Source organism: Callithrix jacchus, chromosome 18 (assembly GCF_049354715.1).
Source record: "Callithrix jacchus isolate 240 chromosome 18, calJac240_pri, whole genome shotgun sequence".
Taxonomy (NCBI): domain Eukaryota; kingdom Metazoa; phylum Chordata; class Mammalia; order Primates; family Cebidae; genus Callithrix; species Callithrix jacchus.
The window spans coordinates 10,046,782-10,066,970 of NC_133519.1; the positions used below are offsets into that span (position 1 = coordinate 10,046,782).

General features: G+C 42.2%; 1 protein-coding gene and 1 long non-coding RNA gene across 3 annotated transcripts in view; one reads left to right on the forward strand and one right to left on the reverse strand.

The window, feature by feature from the left end:
* VPS45 (vacuolar protein sorting 45 homolog) overlaps positions 1–20,189 on the forward strand; it is an 81,660-nt gene that overhangs the window by 57,087 nt on the left and 4,384 nt on the right. The gene's annotated exons all lie outside the window — the stretch shown is intronic.
* The window catches only part of LOC128930111 (uncharacterized), a 68,356-nt gene continuing 65,336 nt past the window's right edge, over positions 17,170–20,189 (reverse strand). Inside the window, exon 4 of the long non-coding RNA XR_013529332.1 lies at positions 17,170–17,305. This is a non-coding gene — a long non-coding RNA (uncharacterized LOC128930111). The remainder of the gene's footprint in view (positions 17,306–20,189) is intronic.

The window sequence follows — 20,189 nt, forward strand, 5'->3', positions numbered from 1 at the left end:
CACAAGTCAATCAATATTAAAGAGTTCTAGTCCCTGCCAGAAGCAACTGACACCTTTACGTTAGCTGTGTGAGCTGAGAGGCCAAGAACCCAATCCATATAGATGGAGTTGTTATCCTAATAGGCAAAAATCCCTGTCTTCATGGGATTCGAGATAGAAGCAGAGGGGAAGCAGGAGGCAAGGTGAATTTCTTAGCCAACAGTGCTGCCATTGCTTGACACTACCTGAGCTTTATTTAGTCTCCAGTCCTTCTTAAAACTTTTGACAAGTAGAAAGACGTATCCTGCTAGAAGATGGCATGAGATCAACAGTTCTCTCATTGCCAGATTCCCTTTCAAGCCAATAATAATTACTGTACATAGTCCATTCTTTGTCATACTACTAGTTCAACTAAGCCCTCATTAGCTATAAACCTGCGAAGCAATTAAAGATCCCATTTTCAATGATTTTCCCCATAAGTAGCAAAGACAGATCGTTCTGGCACACAGATAAAGGAAAACAGACATTCCCTCCACCAAGTAATTCATGCTCATTGTTAAAAGAAAATGAGTTCAGATGCAGTGCCTCATGCCTATAATCCCAGCACTTTGGGAGGCCAAGGCTGATGGATCACGCAGTCTGAGGTTCGAGACCAGCCTGGCCAACATGGTGAAACCCTGTCTCTACTAAAAATACAAAAATTAGCCAGGCATGGTGGCACGCACCTGTTTTCCCAGCTACTCAGGAGGCTGAGGCAGGAGAATTGCTTGAACCCAGGAGGCAGAGGTTGCAGTAACCCAGGGTTGCGCTATTGCACTCCAGCCTGGGTGACAAAGCAAGACTCCATCTTGAAAAAAAAAAAAAGAAAATGAAATATAAAGGTAAAAATTATTCATAATATCACAACTCAAAGCTAATCACTGTTAATACATTGGCCTTTTTCTTTTTATTTTTTTTTTGGGACAGTCTTGCTTTGTCACCAGGCTGGAGTGCAGTGGTACAATCCCACCTCACTACAACCTCCACCTCCCGGGTTCAAGTGATTCTCATGCCTCAGCCTCCTGAGTAGCTGGGACTACAAGCCTGCACCACCACACCTGGCTAATTTTTTTTTTTCTTTTTATATTTTTAGTAGAGATGGTGTTTCACCATGTTGGCCAGGCAACAAATTTAACTCCTGGCCTCAAGTAATCCACACCCCTTGGCCTCCCAAAGTGTTGGGATTACAGGCATGCCACTGTGCCTTTTATAATTTTTTTAACCTAAACATTTTAGAGTTTTGTGTATGTTTTTCTATACAGTTTTGTACCTTTTTTCTTTTAATCATATTGAGAATATTTTCCTATGTTACTAAAAAGTCTTTACAACAATCTCTTTTTTTTTCTTTTTGGAGACGGAGTCTTACTCTGTAGCCAGGCTGGAGTGCAGTGGCGCAATCTCGGCTCACTGAAACCTCAGCCTGGGTTCAAGCGATTCTTCCGCCTCAGCCTCCCAAGTAGCTGGGACCACAGGCACGTGCCTCCACGCCCGGCTAATTTTTGCATTTTTAGTAGAGATGGGGTTTCACCGTGGCCAGAATGGTCTCGATCTCTTGACCTCGTGATCCGCCCGCCTCGGCCTCCCAAAGTGCTGGGATTACAGGCATGAGCTACCGCGCCCGGCCTAAAGCAATCTCTTAATGGCTATATAATTTCATTTTTAAGGATGGGTCTTTATTTAATTACTACTATTGGACATTTAGGTTGTTCACTTTTTTTTCACCAGCACATTCAGCTGCAAGTTTCCTTTTTTTTTTTTTTTGAGACAAAGTCTCACTCTGTCACCCAGGCTGGAATGCAGTGGTGCAGTCTCCCTCAGCCTCCCAAGTAGCTGGGATTACAGGTACCCACCATCACGCCCTGCTAATTTTTGTATTTTTAGTAGAAATAGGGTTTCATCGTGTTGGCCAGGCTGGTGTTGAACTCCCTCATGATCCACCCACTTCAGCCTCCTAAAGTGTTGGGATTATAGGCGTGAGCCACCGTGACAAATTTACATTTTTAACATAAATAATGCTGTGGTAAACATCTTACATACTGATAAACCTTTGTCCCCCCCCCCCCCCGCCGAGATGGGGACAAACATTTAAGATAAATGTACAGTGAGGCAGTCCGAAATATTGTCAGTAGAAGGATAAATTGGTATAACTTTCTTGGAAAGCAATTTGGCATTACCATTGGAAAGCAATACCATATTCTAAGGTATGGGATTGATTTTATGGCTTTTGTTGTTGGGTTTTGTTTTTTTATTTTTAAGAAGCTCTTGCTCAAGTGATGGAAATGTTCTATATCTTGATTGAGGACTTGGTTATTCAACTGGATACATTTGGCAAACTCATCAAATCATATCCTTGAAGTGAATCTTATTGTCTATGAGTTACAGCTCAATAAAAAAAATTTAAATGTAGCTGAGTGGAGTGGCTCATACTTATAATCCCAGCACTTTGGGAAGCTCAGTGGGAGGATCACCAGAGGCCAGGGGTTCAAGACCAGCCTCGGCAACATAGTGAGACTCTGTCTCTTCAAAAAGTTTTAAAATTAGCCAGGCATGGTGGTGCACATCTGCAGTCCTAGCTCCAGGTAGGACAAAGCATTGTAGTACCAAACTGACATTTTCTCCTTCAAATGGTCAGAAAGATAAAATGGAACTGTTTTCTCACTGCGTCATTCGGTGTTATTTAATGCAGTGCCCCAGAACCACCTGATGTCAACTGCTTTTATGAGTCACACACTTTGAGGAAAACTGGTCTATTGCAATTCCTAAAGCAAGGGGTATGATGACATTAAGAACTAAAACTTGTTTAGCACCTACTATGTATTGTAGTATTTTACACCTGTGTTGTCCAGTAAGGTCATCTATAGCTACACGCAGGTATTGAGCCTTTGAAATGCAGCTAATCTGAGGTGCGCTGCAAGTGTAGAACGCTCACCAGATTTTAAAGACAGTACAACAAAACGTAAACTAGCTCAGTAATGTTTTAAAGTTGATTACATGCCGAAAGATAATGTTTTGGATATATGGGTTTAATAAAACATACTACTAAAATCAATTTTACCCGTTTCGTTTTTACTTTTTTAGTGTGGCCAGGAGAACATTTGTGACTTGCACTGCTTTATCCATTTAACTTTGTTAATTCTCATAATGACGCAATGAAGCAGGTTTTTTTTTTAAACAGGGTCTCGCTCTGTTGCCCAGGCTGGAGTGCAGCGGCACAGACACAGCTCATTGTAACATTGATCTGGGTTCAAGCAATCCTACCACTTCAGCCTCCCAAGTAGCTGGGAATACAGGTGCTAACTTTTTTATTTTTTTTGTAGAGACAAGGTCTTGCTATATTGTCCAGACTGGTCTCAAACTCTTGGGCTCAAACAATCCTCCCACCTCAGCCTCCCAAATTGCTGGGATTACTGGCATGAGCCACCACACCCAGCCAAAGTAAATATTTTTATAATTGCCATCAACTTTCTTTTTTAGATGAGGAAATGAAGGTAGAGAGAGGTTAAGTACCTTGCCCAAAGTCAGAAAGCCGGTAAGTGGCAAAGCTGGAATTAGGCACAGTCTGTTTTCAATCAGAGCACCTAAGCACTCAGTCAAAATAATATTTTGGAAGATTTATCTAGCTATGATTTTTTTTAAATCCTTTGTTTATAAATGTCACTTATAAGATAGGCAAAAAATGTTTTTATCAAAGGGACAATATTTGAAACTTTCTGCCTACAAGAAATACTGTAAACCAAAGCTGGGGGAAAAATAATACAGAACTGAAGAATGAATTACTTTTGTTTTAAGACTTTTATCATTCAATGATGATTAAAAATGAGATTTGAGACAATGCTGCTCTTTGAATACAAACGATTGACTTGTCTAGGCATGGTGGCTCACACCTGTAATCCCACACCTTGGGAGGCCGGATTGGGCAGATTGCTTGAGCTCAGGAGAGGGTGGGACCCTGTCTCTACCAAAAAATACAAAAAACGTAGCTGGGCATGGTGGTGTGTGCCTGTGGTCCCAGCTCCTCAGGAGGCTAAGGTGGGATAATCACTTGAGCCCAGGGGACAGAGTTTGCAGTGAGCCAATATTGTTCCACTGCACTCCAGCCTGGGTGACAGAGCAAGACCCTTATCTCAAAAAAAAAAAATTAACTTGATTAATTAATGGAAGCTTTTAGTTTCATAACTATCTGAAATGATGCCTAAGTGTTGATGATAATTTAACTTGGACATGGAGTAAGTGAAATTAATACTTTTTGTAGTGAATACAACTAACGGCCTAGAAAATACTTGGCTTCTTGAATTTCTATACATAAATTTGAGGCTGCTGGGGGCCGAGTCATGTTATCAACAGGAACTTTATAGATTTCCACCTAAACAAGTAACACTAGAAACTTGGACCTTCTCCTGTAACCACCAGTAGGTTCGATCTCTGAATTATTTACAGAAAAATTAGGATACTATGACAGAATTTGCATTTCAAAGGGGAGGGAACCCTGAGGGGACTTTTCTTCACTGTGGACATTTCAGGATAAGTTTTGAAACTGTCCCAAAGAGATTTCCTTCCTTCCTTCCCTCCTTCCTTCCCTCCTTCCTTCCTTCCTTCCTTCCTTCCTTCCTTCCTTCCTTCCTTCCTTCCTTCCTTCCTTCCCTCCTTCCCTCCTTCCTTCCTTCCTTCCTTCCCTCCTTCCCTCCTTCCCTCCTTCCTTCCTTCCTCTCCCTCTCTCTCTTTCTTTTTTTCCTTCCTTTTTTGAGATAGAGTCTCGCTCTGTCGCCCAGCTGAAGTGCAGCGGCATGATCTCAGCTTACTGCATCCTCTGCCTCCTGGGTTCAAGCAGTTCTCCTACTTCAGCCTCCCAAGCAGCTGAGACCACAGGCACATGCCACCATCCCTGGCTAATTTTTTGTATTTTTAGTAGAGTCGGGGTTTCACCGTGTTAACCAGGATGGTCTTGATCTCCTGACCTCATGATCTGCCTGCCTTGGCCTCCCAAAGTGCTGGGCTTACAGGAGTGAGTTACTGCGCCCGGCCAAGAGATTGTCTTTGGGTATTTATTTTCCTCCAATGACCAAAGGATTAGACATCATTGCAAGAGTCGTGATAGAGTGTATAGTCTGTCACTGACAAGCATTTATTGAGTGCTGATTATGTGTAATGCTCTGTGCACGGTGCTAGAAAAATGAAGACATGTTCTGTATCTTTAAGGATCTCAGTGTCTAATGGGAAAATAAACATATAAATGAACAACTCTAATAAGACGCCTTTTGTAAAGTTGAATTTAACCCGGGATTCAAATTTAGGCATATCCCTTGATTCCAATTTATTTGTTCACTGTAACATATATTTTTTAATTTAAAAATAGCTTTCCATTTTCCCTCTGAATTGGGTGTAAAAAGGAAATTAAAAAAAGAAAAATAGCTTTTCATTACAAAATCAATACATAATTCTTGTAGGAAAAAAATTTTAATACAGCTAAGTAAAAAGATGGAAATAGCCCTACTGCCACCATAGGGAATGTTGTCAGCCTTGTAGGTCTTTCGCTGTGAATGTGTATACACGTATTTTATTTATTTATTTATTTATTTTGAGACAGAGTCTTGTTTGTCGCCCAGGCTGGAATGCAGTGGCACAATCTCAGCTCGCTACAACCTCCATCCCCCAGGTTCAAGTGATTCTCCTGCCTCAGCCTCCCAAATAGCTAGGATTACAGGCGGCTCACCACCGTGCCAGGCTAATTTTTGTTTTTTGTTTTTTTGTTTTTTAGTAGAGATGGGGTTTCACCATGTTGACCAGTCTGGTCTCAAACCCCTGACCTCAAGTGATCCACCCACCTCAGCCTCCCAAAGTGCTGGAATTACAGGCATGAGCCATTGCTCCTGGCCTTTTTTTTTTTTTTAAGATAGATTCTCTTGCTCTGTCACTGAGGCTGGAGTACAGTGGTGCAATCATAGGTCACTGTAACCTCAAACTCTTGGGCTCAAGCAATCCTCTCACCTCAGCCTCTTAAGTAGCTAGGACTCTGGGCCACCACGCCTGGCTAATTTTTAAATTATTTATTTATTTTTTAGAGATGGAGTCTCACTGTGTTGCCCAGGCTGGTATTGAACTCCTGGCCTCAAGAGATCCTGTGGCCTTGGCCTCCCAAAGTGCCAGAATTACAGGTGTGAGCCACTGTGCCTGGCCCACGTATATATATCTATATATAATACACACACACACTTTTTTTTTTTTTTTTTTGAGAGACAGGGTCTTGCTCTGTTGCCAGGCTGGAGTGCAGTGGCTCGATCTTGGCTCACTACAACCTCCTCCTCCAAGGCTTAAGCGATCCTCCCACCTCATCCTCCCATGTAGCTGGGGACTACTCGTGTACACCACTGTGCCCAATTAATTTTTGTATTTTTTGTAGAGATAGGATTTCACCGTGTTGCCCAGGCTGGTCTCAAACTCCTGGGCTCAAGTGATCTGCCTGCCTCAGCCTCCCAAAGTGCTGAGATTACAGACATAAGCCACCACATCAGGCCTAGCCCACATATATTTTCAAATAAAAGGAAACATACTGTACATGTGCTTTCAATGGAAATGCTTATCTGTATCATTTTTAATAACTGAATTTATTGTTTGATTAACTGTCTAATGTTTGATTGTACCACAATTTAACTAATCCTTGCTATTTTGTTCATTCAACAAATACTTACTGAGCACCGACTGTATTCCAGGAGCTATCCTGAAACTGGAATATTGTGGTGAGCAAAACAGATATTGTTTGATATTGTTCGCAGTTTTTCACTCTTATAAACAGTACTGTAATAAACATCGTCTTACATACATCTTTAAACACTTGTCCAGTTGTTGACTTGGGATAATAATAATTGAATATATACTATGTGCCAGTATATATTCATTACCTATATTATCTCATTTCATCTTCATTACCTATATTATCTCATTTAATCTTACGATCCAAGAATTGAGATCATTATGATCCAAATGTTCAAATGAAGAAACAGGAACATAGAGAAATTAAGTAATTTGTCTTCAGTAATACAGCAGGGAAACACAGAGCTGGAACTCAAGCTCAGATTTGTGTGATGCTAGATTCCATGTACTGCTGGCAATACTGGTTAGGCATCAGAGCGTGTAAACGTTTTTTAAGATGCAAAGTTACTAAACTGCCGGCCAGCAAAATTTTCCTCTACCTTTATAGTATATACACACATAAGAATGTGTTTATACCTTGACACCATGCTCTTGCCAATCCTGAGTTTAGCTGCTGCTGATTCTTAAAAATAAAATTTAGGCCCCGCACCGTGGCTCACACCTGTGATCCCAACACTTTGGGAGGCCAAGGCTGGTGGATCGCCTGAGGTCAGGAGTTCGAGACCAGCCTGGCCAACATGGTGAAACTCTGTCTCTACTAATTAGCTGGGAGTGGTGTTGGGTACCTGTAATTCCAGCTACTCGGGAGGCTGAGGCGGGAGAATCATCACTTGAACTTGGGAGGCAGAGGTTGCAGTGAGCTGAGATTGCACCACTGCACTGCAACCTGGGCAACAAGAGCAAAACCGTCTCAAAAAAATAAAAATTAAATTTAAAAACTGTCAGCTAGGCACAGTGGCACATATCTATAATCCTGATGTTTTGAGAGGCCGAGGCAGGAGAATTGCTTGAGGCCAGGAGTTTAAGACTAGTCTGGGCAACAAAGCGAGACCCTGTCTCTACAAAAAAAATTTTGTTTTTTTAGCCACATCTGGTGGCATGCATCAGCTACTTGGGAGACTGAGGTAGAAAGATCACTTGAGCCTAGGAGTTAAAAGTTACAGTGAGCTATGATCACGCCACTGCACTCTAGCCTGAGTGACAGAGCAAGACTTTGTCTCAATAAGTAAATAAATAAAAATAAAAATTATCAATGTGTAGGAGAAGGTTGGTTAAAAAGCAGTTTACTTCAACCCAGGTGCAGCAAATGAAGGAAAAAACAGATTAACAGTGTGAAGCTTAAAGAAGGGACCAGTAAATAAATGAGAAAGAAATGGAGGCAAGCGTCAGCTAGTTTCAAAGCAGCCTTCTGGTTCCAGATTCCAGGGTTTTATGAAGTAATGATCTTCTTACATTGATTCAGTGACAGATACCCCTGCCGCCTCAATGTCATAGAATCATTTTTCTTTTGCTTAGCTTACTTTGAATGGGTTTCTGTTTCTTGCAGCCAGAATGTTGAGTTATGGGAAAATGTTCAAAAAGTTTGTAAGATATGTGGAAGATCCAAATACAGATCTGCATATTTGTTTCAGGACTTGTGCAAAACAATAAAAAGTTAAAAATGTAAGGAAAAGCTCGAATATGCCTAACTGCGTAGTGAGACAAAAGTGACCCATTTACCTAATTGTTTTAGTATTATCTCTATTTCTGTTTTTATGATCAAAAATATTAAAATGTTCTCCTAATTTTAAAGTGTCATCAATTTTATGCCACTGGAATTAAGTAATAAAGTGTCTAGTTGATTCCATTCAACACAGCCCTGAGTTGCATTCCTCTGCCAAAACTGTACAGTATTACCTTCCCCCAATGAATGATGCATCCTTTAGGACATAGGTTCTGTCAGTAGGATTATCATTAGAGCTTCTGAGTCTAAGTGGAACCTGTTACTTATAAATCCCCTTTTTCTACCCTTTGGTCTTGTAAGAAGCAGTGTAACATAGCAATTAAGAGTATGGGCTTCAGTGCCAGCCTACCCTGTTTAAATTCCAGTTTTGCCACATATTCACTTGTATGATCTGAGGCAAATCATTTACCCTCTTTCTGCCTCAGCTTTTTCAACTGTAAAATGGAGGGACTGATGGCTCCTTCATGATTAATATTTGTAAGATGCTTAGAGGTGATCTGGCAGAGGGTAAGTACTCAATGGATGCTACCTGTTGATGCTGTTATTACTGTTACATTTTGGGGAGATAAAGTGAAATTTTACCATTTTGGGTATTCATCCTCATCACCTCTGTCATCACCATTACTTCCAAATAAGTTGTCTTTAAAACCTTTACGGTAATTCAAGGGCAGAATTATATATATTGTTATCCCAAGTGGGAATATACTGAGGCAGTGATAAAATGTGCTGTGAAGATAGTCCAGATGTCAGATGACTTTGTGGTCTGTGAGAAGAAAACATTTTAGTACTTCCATTTTCATTTGTGTTCACTTAAAATTTCTCCTTTGAGGCCCCCCGGAGTCAGGACGTCTATAATTAAAAGACATGCAGGCCAGGTGCAGTGGCTCACCTGTAATCCCAGCACTTTGGGAGGCCAAGGTGGATGGATCACCTGAGGTCAGGAGTTCAAGACCAACCTGACCAACATGGTGAAACCCCACCTCTACTAAAAAAAAAAAAAATACAAAAATTAGCCAGGCATGGTGGTGGGTGCCTGTAATCCCAGCTATTCAGGAGGCTGAGGCAGGAGAATTGCTTGAACGTAGGAGGTGGAGGTTTCAGTGAGCCAAGATTGTGCTGCTGCACTCCAGGCTGGACGACAAAGCAAGACTCCATCTCAAAAAAAAAAAAAAAAAAAAAAAAAAAAAAAGCCTTGTAAAGAGTGTTCAGGATTCATTGTGCTATAGCTGGGTTATATGGGGCTTCATTTCTTGCTTTTTTTTTTTTTTTGAAACGAGTCTTAGCCAGGCACGGTGGCTCACGCCTGTAATCCCAGCACTTTGGGAGGCTGAGGTGGGCAAATCACCTGAGGTCAGGAGTTCGAGACCAGCCTGACCAATATGGTGAAACCCCATCTTTATTAAAAAAAAAAGAAATGGAGTCTTGAACTGTCACCTCGGCTGGAGGGCAATGGCACGATCTCGGCTCATTGCGACCTCTGCCTCCTGGGTTCACACTTTTCTCCCGCCTCAGCCTCCCGAGTAGCTGGGATTACAGGTGCATGCTACCACACCTGGCTAATTTTTTGTATTTTTAGTTGAGACAGGGTTTCACTATGTTGGGGCCAGACAGGTCTCAAACTCCCAACCTTGTGATCCGCTCGCTTCTGCCTCTCTAAGTGCTAGGATTACAGGCATGAGGCACCACACCCAGCCTGTTTGTTGTATTTTTTAATAGTGTTCACCATTCTGCCCCTGTCGTTGTGGTTGCTCTGACGAATTGATGTGGGCTTGAATGTTCCCACATATCTGTAGCACTTTTTATTCTGATGATCACCACCTTTCAGACCTTTATGTTCTCAGATGATGACCACCTTTCAGAGCTCTGAGTTCTGTCCTTGAGGAGTCCATTTTTTACCCTGTGGACTATGAGGCTATTTTTTTCCTTTCTCTTAGCATGATATTCCAGTGAACGACACAAACCATGCTAGATCCATGCAGAAACTCATTGTTTGCTTTTTTGCTGTTTCTTCTCAGTTTAGAGAGGAAATAGTGCCAAGGCTCCTGTTTGTTTCTTTGTTTTGTTTTGCTTCATAAATCAGGTGTCCAGTACTAAGGTGGGAATTGGGAAGGAATCGCTACCTGTTTTAATAGGCAGTTACATCATTTGTAAGAAAATGTCATGGGTAATGTAACCCCAGTGGAACTGGTTAGAATCAAGGAAATACCTTATACTTTAATTGAATGTATTCCAAGGCTGGTTTAATAGAAAATTTATTTGAGGAGATATCGATAGGTATCCCATTTTTAAAAGGGTTCTATAGCCAACTAAGTTTGGAAGACACTCTATCCTTCTCTTGAAAAGTCAAAACTTGGGCCGGGCGCGGTGGCTCAAGCCTGTAATCCCAGCACTTTGGGAGGCCGAGGCGGGTGGATCACGAGGTCAAGAGATCGAGACTATCCTGCTCAACATGGTGAAACCCCGTCTCTACTAAAAATGCAAAAAATTAGCTGGGCACGGTGGCGCGTGCCTGTAATCCCAGCTACTCAGGAGGCTGAGGCAGGAGAATTGCCTGAACCCAGGAGGCAGAGGTTGCGGTGAGCCGAGATCGTGCCATTGCACTCCAGCCTGGGTAACAAGAGCACAACTCCGTCTCAAAAAAAAAAAAGAAAAGAAAAGTCAAAACTCAAATTAGCATGTTAAAGGTTCTGAGAAAATCTAGGGTAAAGAAACCCACTCCACTTTTGTGATTTCAATTGTATTTTAATATAATATTTGATAAAAACATATGTAGCATGTAAGTTAGACAGCATAATAATACAAGACATATGCTTGAGCCTTTCACCTAGCCCAAGGACTAGAAAAGTCCCAGTAACATAGATGTATCCATGTGTTTCTCTCCAATTATATCCCTTATCTCTCTACTACAGGTAAGCACTACCCTAGATTTTGTATTTAATTCCCTTGCTTTGGTGGAAGAAGGTTGTGTTTTTAGCACTTATCTATGTATTTCTAAATAATGCATTGTTTCGTTTTGCTCGTTTTTGAGCTTTATAAAAATGGTATCATACTTTTTTCATTAAACATTGCTTCTAAGATTTATCTATATCGTTGCATGTAACCTCAATCATTTTTCAGTGCTGCGTAGCATTCCGTCCTGTGAGCATACCTGTTTACTTTTCCAGTCACCTGTTCATAGATATGAGGCTTTTGGTTTTATTTTTTATTATTACTATTGCTCCTCTCATGGAGAAACAAGAAAATGTGAGCTAAGAATTTTGACAGGATATTATGGTTATATTCTTTGGAAGCAAGAAGAGGTATATTTACTGAGTGGCTGCTTTATGCAAGTTACTATTCAAGGTAGGAACTAACATGTAAATATAAATAAAATGTTCCTACCTTCAAGGATCTTATGGTCCAGTGGAGGAGTCAAATTCTGTATTTTTCATATTAGGATATGATTAGTCCCTAAGAATAATGGCACACAATAAACTTGGCACATATTTTGAGGTACCCAGTTTCTTATCATCTGAGGGGTGTGTAGGGGTAAAATTCAATAATTTGATAAGTACCTTAAAATGTGTTTATGTCAAAATTTTAAAGGTCCTTTATGAAAAGTAATATACAATTATTACACGTGTTTATTTATTTATTTTTTTTTTTTCGAGATGGAGTCTTGCTCTGTCACTCAGGCTAGAGGCGTGATCTCGGCTCACTGCAACCTCCGCCTCCTGGGTCCTAGCAGTTCTTCTGCCTCAGCTTCCTGGTAGCTGCAGTTACAGGCACCCACCGCCACACCAGGCTAATTTTTGTATTTTTAGTAGAGACAGGGTTTCACCATGTTGGTCATGCTGGTCTCGAACTCCTGACCTTGTGATTTGCTCGCCTCGGCCTCCCAAAGTGTTGGGATTACAGCTGTGAGCCACTGTGCCCGGCCTGTTTGTTTATTTTTTTGTGATGGAGTCTTGCTGTTATCACCCAGGCTGGAGAGCAATGGCAAAATCTTGGCTCACTGCAACCTCTACTTCCCAGGTTCAAGTGATTCTCCTGCCTTAGCCTCCCGAATAGCTGGGATTACAGGCGTCCACCACCACATCTGGCTAATTTTTGTTTTCTTTTTAGTAAAGATGAGGTTTCACCATGTTAGCAAGGCTGACCTCAGGTATTCCATCCTCCTTGGCCTCCCAAAGTGCTAGGATTACAGGTGTGAGCCACCATGCCCAGTAATTGTGCATTTTTAAAACAAAGTACTGGAACTCAAAAAAAGATGTAAACTGGACTATGCCCTTAGGACTCATAAATTCATTTGCTTCTTTTTGTTTTTTGTTTGAAACTGAGTCTCACTCTGTTGCCCAGGCTAGAGTGCAGTGCTGTTATCTCAGCTCACTGCAACCTCCGCCTCTGGGTTCAAGCAATTCTGCCTCAGCCCCCCAGGTAGCTGGGATTACAGGTGCATGTCACCACACCTGCCTAATTTTGCTTTTTTAGTAGAAACAGGGTTTCACCATGTTGGCCAGGCTGGTTTCGAACTCCTGACCTCAGGTGATCTGTCCACCTCAGCCTCCCAAAGTGCTGGGATTACAGAGTGAGCCACTGCACCTAGCCCTGCTTCTTAGGTATGAAAATTTAAGGCTGGGCGCAGTGGCTCACGCCTGTAATCCCAGCACTTTGGGAGGCCGAGGCGGGTGGATCACGAGGTCAAGAGATCGGGACCATCCTGGTCAACATGGTGAAACCCCGTCTCTACTAAAAATACAAAAAATTAGCTGGGCATGGTGGCACGTGGCTGTAATTCCAGCTACTCAGGAGGCTGAGGCAGAATTGCCTGAACCCAGGAGGCGGAGGTTGCGGTGAGCCGAGATTGCGCCATTGCACTCCAGCCTCGGTAACAAGAGCGAAACTCCATCTCAAAAAAAAAAAAAAAAAAGAAAATTTAAGGCCGGGCGTGGTGGCTCATGCCTTCTTTGGTATAAAAGCCCAGCACTTTGGGAGGCCGAGGCCAGTGGATCACCTGAGGTCAGAGTTCAAGACCAGCCTGGCCAACATGGCGAAACCCCATCTCTACTAAAAATACAAAAATTAGCCGAGCATGATGGTGGGCACATGTAATCCCAGCTACTCGGGAGGCTGAGGCAAGAGGATCACTTGAACCGGGGTGGTGGAGGTTGCATTGGGCCAAGATAGTGCCACTACCCTCCAGCCTGGCCAACAAAGCAAGACTCCATCTCAAAAAAAAAAAGATTGAAGCCAGGCATGCTGGTTCACACCTGTAATCCCACCACTTTGGGAGGCCGAGGCAGATAGATCACCTGAGGTCAAGAGTTCAAGACCACCCTGGCCAACATTGTGAAACCCCATCTCTACTAAACATTCAAAAAATTAGGCGGGCATGGTGGTGGACACCTAAAGTCCCAGCTACTACAGAGGCAGGAGAATCTCTTGAACTCGGGAGGCAGAGGTTGCAGCGAGCCAAGATCCCACCACTGCACTCCAGCCTGAACAATGAGAGTGAAATTCCATCTAAAAAAAAATCAAAAAATATTTATGTACAGAAGTTAAATAAAATGTATTCTAAATATAAACAATTAATTCTGACAGAGTAACTAGGAAATGCCGCACAGAGGAGGTGGTGTTTGAACTAGGCCTTAAAGAATAAGGATTACAATAAGACAAGTTTTCAATGACTTATAAAGAGACTTGGACTCCCACACTGATAGCGGGAGACTTTGACACCACATTGTTGATATTCGATGGATCAATGAGATAGAAAATTAACAGAGACATTTATGATTTGAACTCAGACCTGGAACAAGTAAACTCAGTGAATATTTATAGAATTCTACACCCCAGGTCCACAGAACATACATTTTTTTTTTAGTATCACATTACACCTATTTTGAAAGTGACCACATAAATGGAAGCAAATCACTTGTCAGCACTTGCACGGCATTTCACAGATTTAAACGAAATATTGGTTGGCCGTTTGTTTGTTATTTATTTTCTTTCCTTATTCTTTTCTGTCTCTGCTGTTAAGCACAATCATCAGCATAAAAGAGGTTTTTAATACCTATTTCTAGATTGCATTCCAGCCTGGGCAATAGAGCAAGACTCCTGTTCTCTCTCCCCCTTTTCTCTTTCTTTTTCTTTCTTTATTTAAAAAAAAAAAAAAGGAATAAGTAGGATTTCCATAGGCAGAAAAAACAGTCAAGGCTGAGGAAAATCATGATTAAGGACAGGAGCAAGATTTAAAAAAAAAAAAAGGTATACCACATTTGAGAAATAACGAGAAGTTGTTCATGAGTAATGTCTGTCAGCAGTGAGGGGCGTGATGATCTCTGTGTATGAGATTTCTGGTATTTTCAGATGTAGATTTGTTTGTTCGTTTTGAGACAGTCTCAAACTGTCGCCCAGACTGGAGCAGTGGTGCCATCTTGACTCACTGCAGCCTCCACTCCCAGGTTCAAGCAATTCTCTAGCCTGAGCCTCCCAAATAGCTGGGACCACAGGTGCACACCACCATGCCCAGCTAATTTTTCTATTTTTTTTTTGTAGAGATGGGGATTTGCCATGTTTCCCAGACTGATCCTGAGCTCCTGAGCTCAAAGTGATCTGCCCGCCTTGGCCTCCCAAAGCGCTGGGATGACAGACATGAGCCACCACGCCCAGCCTCAGACATAGATGTTTAATGCCAACCTATTCCCTTGCTCCTGATAAAATTAGTGTTGGATATTTAGAAGAAGTTTAGCATACTAGGTGACATTTAAGCTGGGGTCTTAACTTCTTTTAAAAATCTGTATCTGAATCGTGTTCATTCAGCAAAGAATTCAACACCTACTTTATGCTAAGGATGAAGAAGGTAATACTCCAGATGTGCACTAACTGGTAAGACAGACCATTAGAAGACAATTCGAAGAGAGAAACCCACTGCCTTCTGTCCTGTCACAGGAGATGAACGCTCCTAGCTGGGACTAGCTTTTCCACTTGGGCACCAGAGCCCATCTGCCTCACCTACACTGGGACATCACTGCAAACTTGCTCCCCTTTCTTTCCCAAATCATTTCTTCCCACCGTGGGATCATTCACAGAAGCATAGAAATACTCTGCTATGCCAGGTGCCGTAGCTCACACCTGTATTCCTAGCACTTTGGGAGGCTGAGGCGGGCAGATTGCCTGAGCTCAGAAGTTTGAGACCAGCTGGGTAACACGGTGAAACCCCGTCTCTACTAAAATACAAAAAATTAGCCAGATGTGGAGGTGTACACTAAGTCCCAGCTACTTAGGGGGCTGAGGCAGGAGAATTGCTTGAACCCAGGAGGTGGAAGTTGCAGTGAGCTGAGGTCGTGCCATTGCACTCCAGCCTGGGCAAAAGAGCAAGACTCCATCTCCCCGCTCCAAAAAAAAAAACGGTTGGAAATATCCTATGTTCCCCATCTTTAAAAGCACTCTGTTAATCCCCTTACCCTTTCTAGGCTCCATCTCATTTCTCTGTTCTCTTTCATAGGAAAATTCTCCAAGAGTTGTTTATACTCACTGTCTCTTAATTCCTTCCCTCACGTATTCTCCTAAACTGCTGCATTCAGGCCTTCCCTCTCATCACTCCAAAATCGCTCTTGTCATGGCCTCCAGGGACCTCCACTAGCTAAACATAGAGTCAACTTTCAGTCCTCATTTTGCTTGACCTATCAGCAGCATCTGACACAGTTCCTTCCTGTTCTTTAAAATAGAGATGAGGTATAGCTGTGTGCCCAGGCTGGTCATTGTTACCACTTAGCTTCCAGGAACTATCCTGTCTTGGTCCTCCTACCTCACTGGCCATTCCTTCTCTGTTTCATCTGCTGGTTCTTCTGTTTTTGGAATCCCTGGGACTGGGTCACCAACTCCCTCGGCCATCTCATTCAGCCTCATGGCTTTAAATTCTATGTCTCTACTGCTAGCTCCCAGATTCGTGTGTCTAGTCCAGATCTCACTGTTGGTATTAGGAGGCAGATAATGCTTGTTGTAGAGGACTGTCCTTTGCATTGTAAAAGTCCAGCAACATCCCATGAGGCACCAGCAACACTCCACCAGTTATGACAAGGAGAAACATCTCCAGACTCTGCCAAGTGTCCCCTGAGATAAAATCACACTCCTCGCCCCACTGAGAACCACTGTTTCTTGTCTGGACTTCTCTCCCTAACTCTGGACTTGTGTGTCCACTGTCTTTTTGACATCTCTACTTGAATGTCTAATAAATATTCGTACTTAATGTGATCAAAACCAAACTTCTGATCTTTCTCCCTCAACATAATCCCCCCTCCAACTTCCCCCCTCAGTGGCACATCCATTGCTTTAGTTGCTTAGGCAAAAAAAACCTTACCATTTTCTTGAATCTCCTTTCTCTCACACCTATGTCCTGACTTAGCGGTAAATCCTGTGAGCCTTACCTTCAGAATACACCGGGAATCTAATGCCCTTTCACTGCTGCTCTGGTCCATGCCGCCGTCACTTCCCACTGGGATTCCAGCAGCTGCTTTACTCTTGTTCCCCAGTAGCCCCTTCTCAATATCGTATTAGAGCGGTCTTGTGAAAATGTGTGATTCAGGGCATGTCACATCTTTTTTTATTTTATTTTTTATTGCATTTGCATTTTAGGTTTTGGGGTACATGTGCGGAACATGCAAGACAGTTGCATAGGTACACACATGGCAGTGTGTTTTGCTTCCTTTCTCCCCTTCACCCACATTTGGCATTTCTCCCCAGGCTATCCCTCCCCACCTCCCCCTCCCACTGGCCCTCCCCTTTTCCCCCCAATACCCCAGTGTTTAGTACTCCCCTCCCTGTGTCCATGTGTTCTCATTTTTCATCACCCGCCTATGAGTGAGAATATGCGGTGTTTCATTTTCTGTTCTTGTGTCAGTTTGCTGAGAATGATGTTCTCCAGATTCGTCCATGTCCCTACAAACGACACAAACTCATCATTTCTGATTGCTGCATGTGGCGATTTCTCAAGGCCTTAGAAATAGAAATCCCATTTGACCCAGCAATCCCATTACTGGGTATATATCCAAAGGACTATAAATCGTTCTACTATAAGGATACATGCACACGAACGTTCATTGCAGCACTGTTTACAATAGCAAAGACCTGGAATCAACCCAAATGCCCATTGATGATAGACTGGATTGGGAAAATGTGGCACATATACACCATGTCACATCTTTTTGCAGAACCCTTCAGATGTCTTTCATCTTACCCAAAGTAAAAACCAAAATTCTTACAATGACATGCCAGGCCTTACGTGGTCTCTCCTTACAGCCCTCTCTACCCTTCTTTACCTCTCCAGTCTCACCTCTTACTATCCAACACCTTATTCACTCCACTCTAGCCACGCTAACCTTCTTTCTGTTCCTTAAACATACAGGGCCTTGATCCTTTTGCACTTGCTCATACGCAGATACATGCTCTGTTGCCTCATTCAGGTGTTGACTTAAATGTCAGTTTCTCAGGGAGGCCTTCCTTGAGTTCTAGTTTTTATTTTTGTTTTGGGGGGATTTTTTTGGGGTAGCATTTTATTCCCCGTCAAGGAACGCTATTACCTAACATTGATGAACTCTATTTTTTTATTCTTTGAGACAGAATCTCATTCTGTCACCCAGGCTGGGGTGCAATGGCATGATCATAGCTCACTGCAATCTCTAAATCCTGGGCTCAAGTTCAAGTGATCCTTCCACCTCAGCTGCCTGAGGAGCTAGGACTACAGATGTGCACCACCATGCTCAGCTCATTTTTTAAAATTTTTGTAGAGGGTCTTGCTATGTTGCCCAGGCTGGTCTTGAACTCCTGGACTCAAGCAATAGGATTAAAAATATCATTCTGTTTCAGCCTACCAAAGGTCTGGGATTATAGGCATGAGCCACCATGGGCAGCCAGTCACTAGTTTTATTATATTTTATTTTTGTTGTTGTTGTTGTTTTGAGACAGAGTCTTGCTTTGTTGCCCAGGCTGGAGGGCAGTGGCATGATCTCAGCTCACTGTAACCTCTGTCTCCCAGGTTCAGGTGGTTCTCATGCCTCAGCCTCCCAAGTATCTGAGATTCCAGGCATGCACCACCACGCCCGGCTGATTTTTGCATTTTTAATAGAGACAGGGTTTCACCATGTTGGTCAAGCTGGTCTCGAACTCGTGACCTCAAGTGATCCTCCCGCCTTGGCCTCCCAAAGTGCTGGGATTACAGGCGTGAGCCACCGCGCCCAGCCCAGTCACTGGTTTTAAAATCTCACACCTCACCACCATCTCCAGTTCTTTTTTAAAGCTGCTTTATCTTTTTCCATAGTATTTCTTCATCTAACATATTAAAAAGAGGCACTATAACATCATAGCTAAGAAAATAAACTGAAGCCAGATTGCGGACGATATCCCAACTCCGTCACTTCTGAGATGTAAGATCTTGACTTCTCTGTGCTTCCATTTTTGTTTTGTCTTCAAAGTAGAATGGTTTCTATCCATTAGAACAGTACTTTGTGGCCGGGCGCAGTGGCTCACGCCTGTAATCCTAGCACTTTGGGAGGCCAAGGTGGGTGGATCACCTGAGGTCAGGAGTTCAAGACCAGCCTGGCCATCATGGTGAAACCCCATCTTTATTTAAAAAATAAAAATAAAAGAACAGTTATTTGCATATAGTAAGTAATATATGTTCACCATTATTATCGTTGTATTATTATTAACTACTGATTAATTTTATTTTCCTTCTTCCCCCATTGGAATATAAATTCCATGAGAGCAGAAAGGCTTTTTTTTCTTTATTGTTATATTCACAGCTTCTAGAACGGTGCCGAGCACATAGTAGACACTCAGTAAATATTTGTTGATCAAATTATGTTATTTCCGGGAAGAGTGATGAGGAGAAGAAGGGTTGAGGAAGATGAGGCAGACGAGGCTTATGTGTCCTGTTTAAAACTTTTACTAAGAGAACGTACTCATGTATCCTTGTGCCCCAAAAAGCCTCATAGGCTTACATGGAAAATAGACATATAGACAAATTACAACATAGTATATTACAAGATACGGAAGAATAAGTACATAACTCTAAGGGGAAGGCAATGCAGTTGAGGAAAGCTTCCTAGAGGAGTAATAATGTGAGAGTTGGGTTTTAAGAGATGTGTAGTTCACCAAGCAAAGTGTGAGAGGGATGGGGCAGCCTTCAAAGTAGAAGGAAGAGTAGGTGCAAAAGCAAAGAAGTACGAAACACAGCAGAGGCTCTGCAAACTGCAAGCAGTGGAAATGGAAAGGAGAAGTGAGGAGCGTTTTCAGTGTTTGGAGCTATTAAAAATTTCATCTTATCCTTCTCCCTTACCCACTCCTATACTTTTAACATCTCCAAATAAGTGTTTGGCTGTGATTAGGAGCTTATTACTCCATTAAGGCAAATATCTTGGGGTTTTTCTCATTATTTTTCTGAAAGTCTTTTTTCTATTTTTCTGCTCCCCTCAAGTTCCATTTAATTTTTTTATTGTGCCACTGTTCAGATTCTAGATTCCCCTTGGTGTCTTTGGTATAAGAAATTCACATGTAACTTTTACCTGTGGAGTATAGTGAAAAAGGACGAAGACGTATCTTTAAATCACGTACACATACACACATACAGTTTTGTTACAGTAGCTTTGTTTAGGAACACAGTTGTTCCGCTGAATTGTTTTAGTAATTAATATTTTTAATCCTGTAAATGTTGGTCTGTAGTCCCTTACCGATAGGTTGACTTTTTAAAATCAGGGTTGGGGTTCTGCTCTTTCCCACCCACCTTCCTTCTATCCATGGACTCAGGAAAACACCCTTGATGACA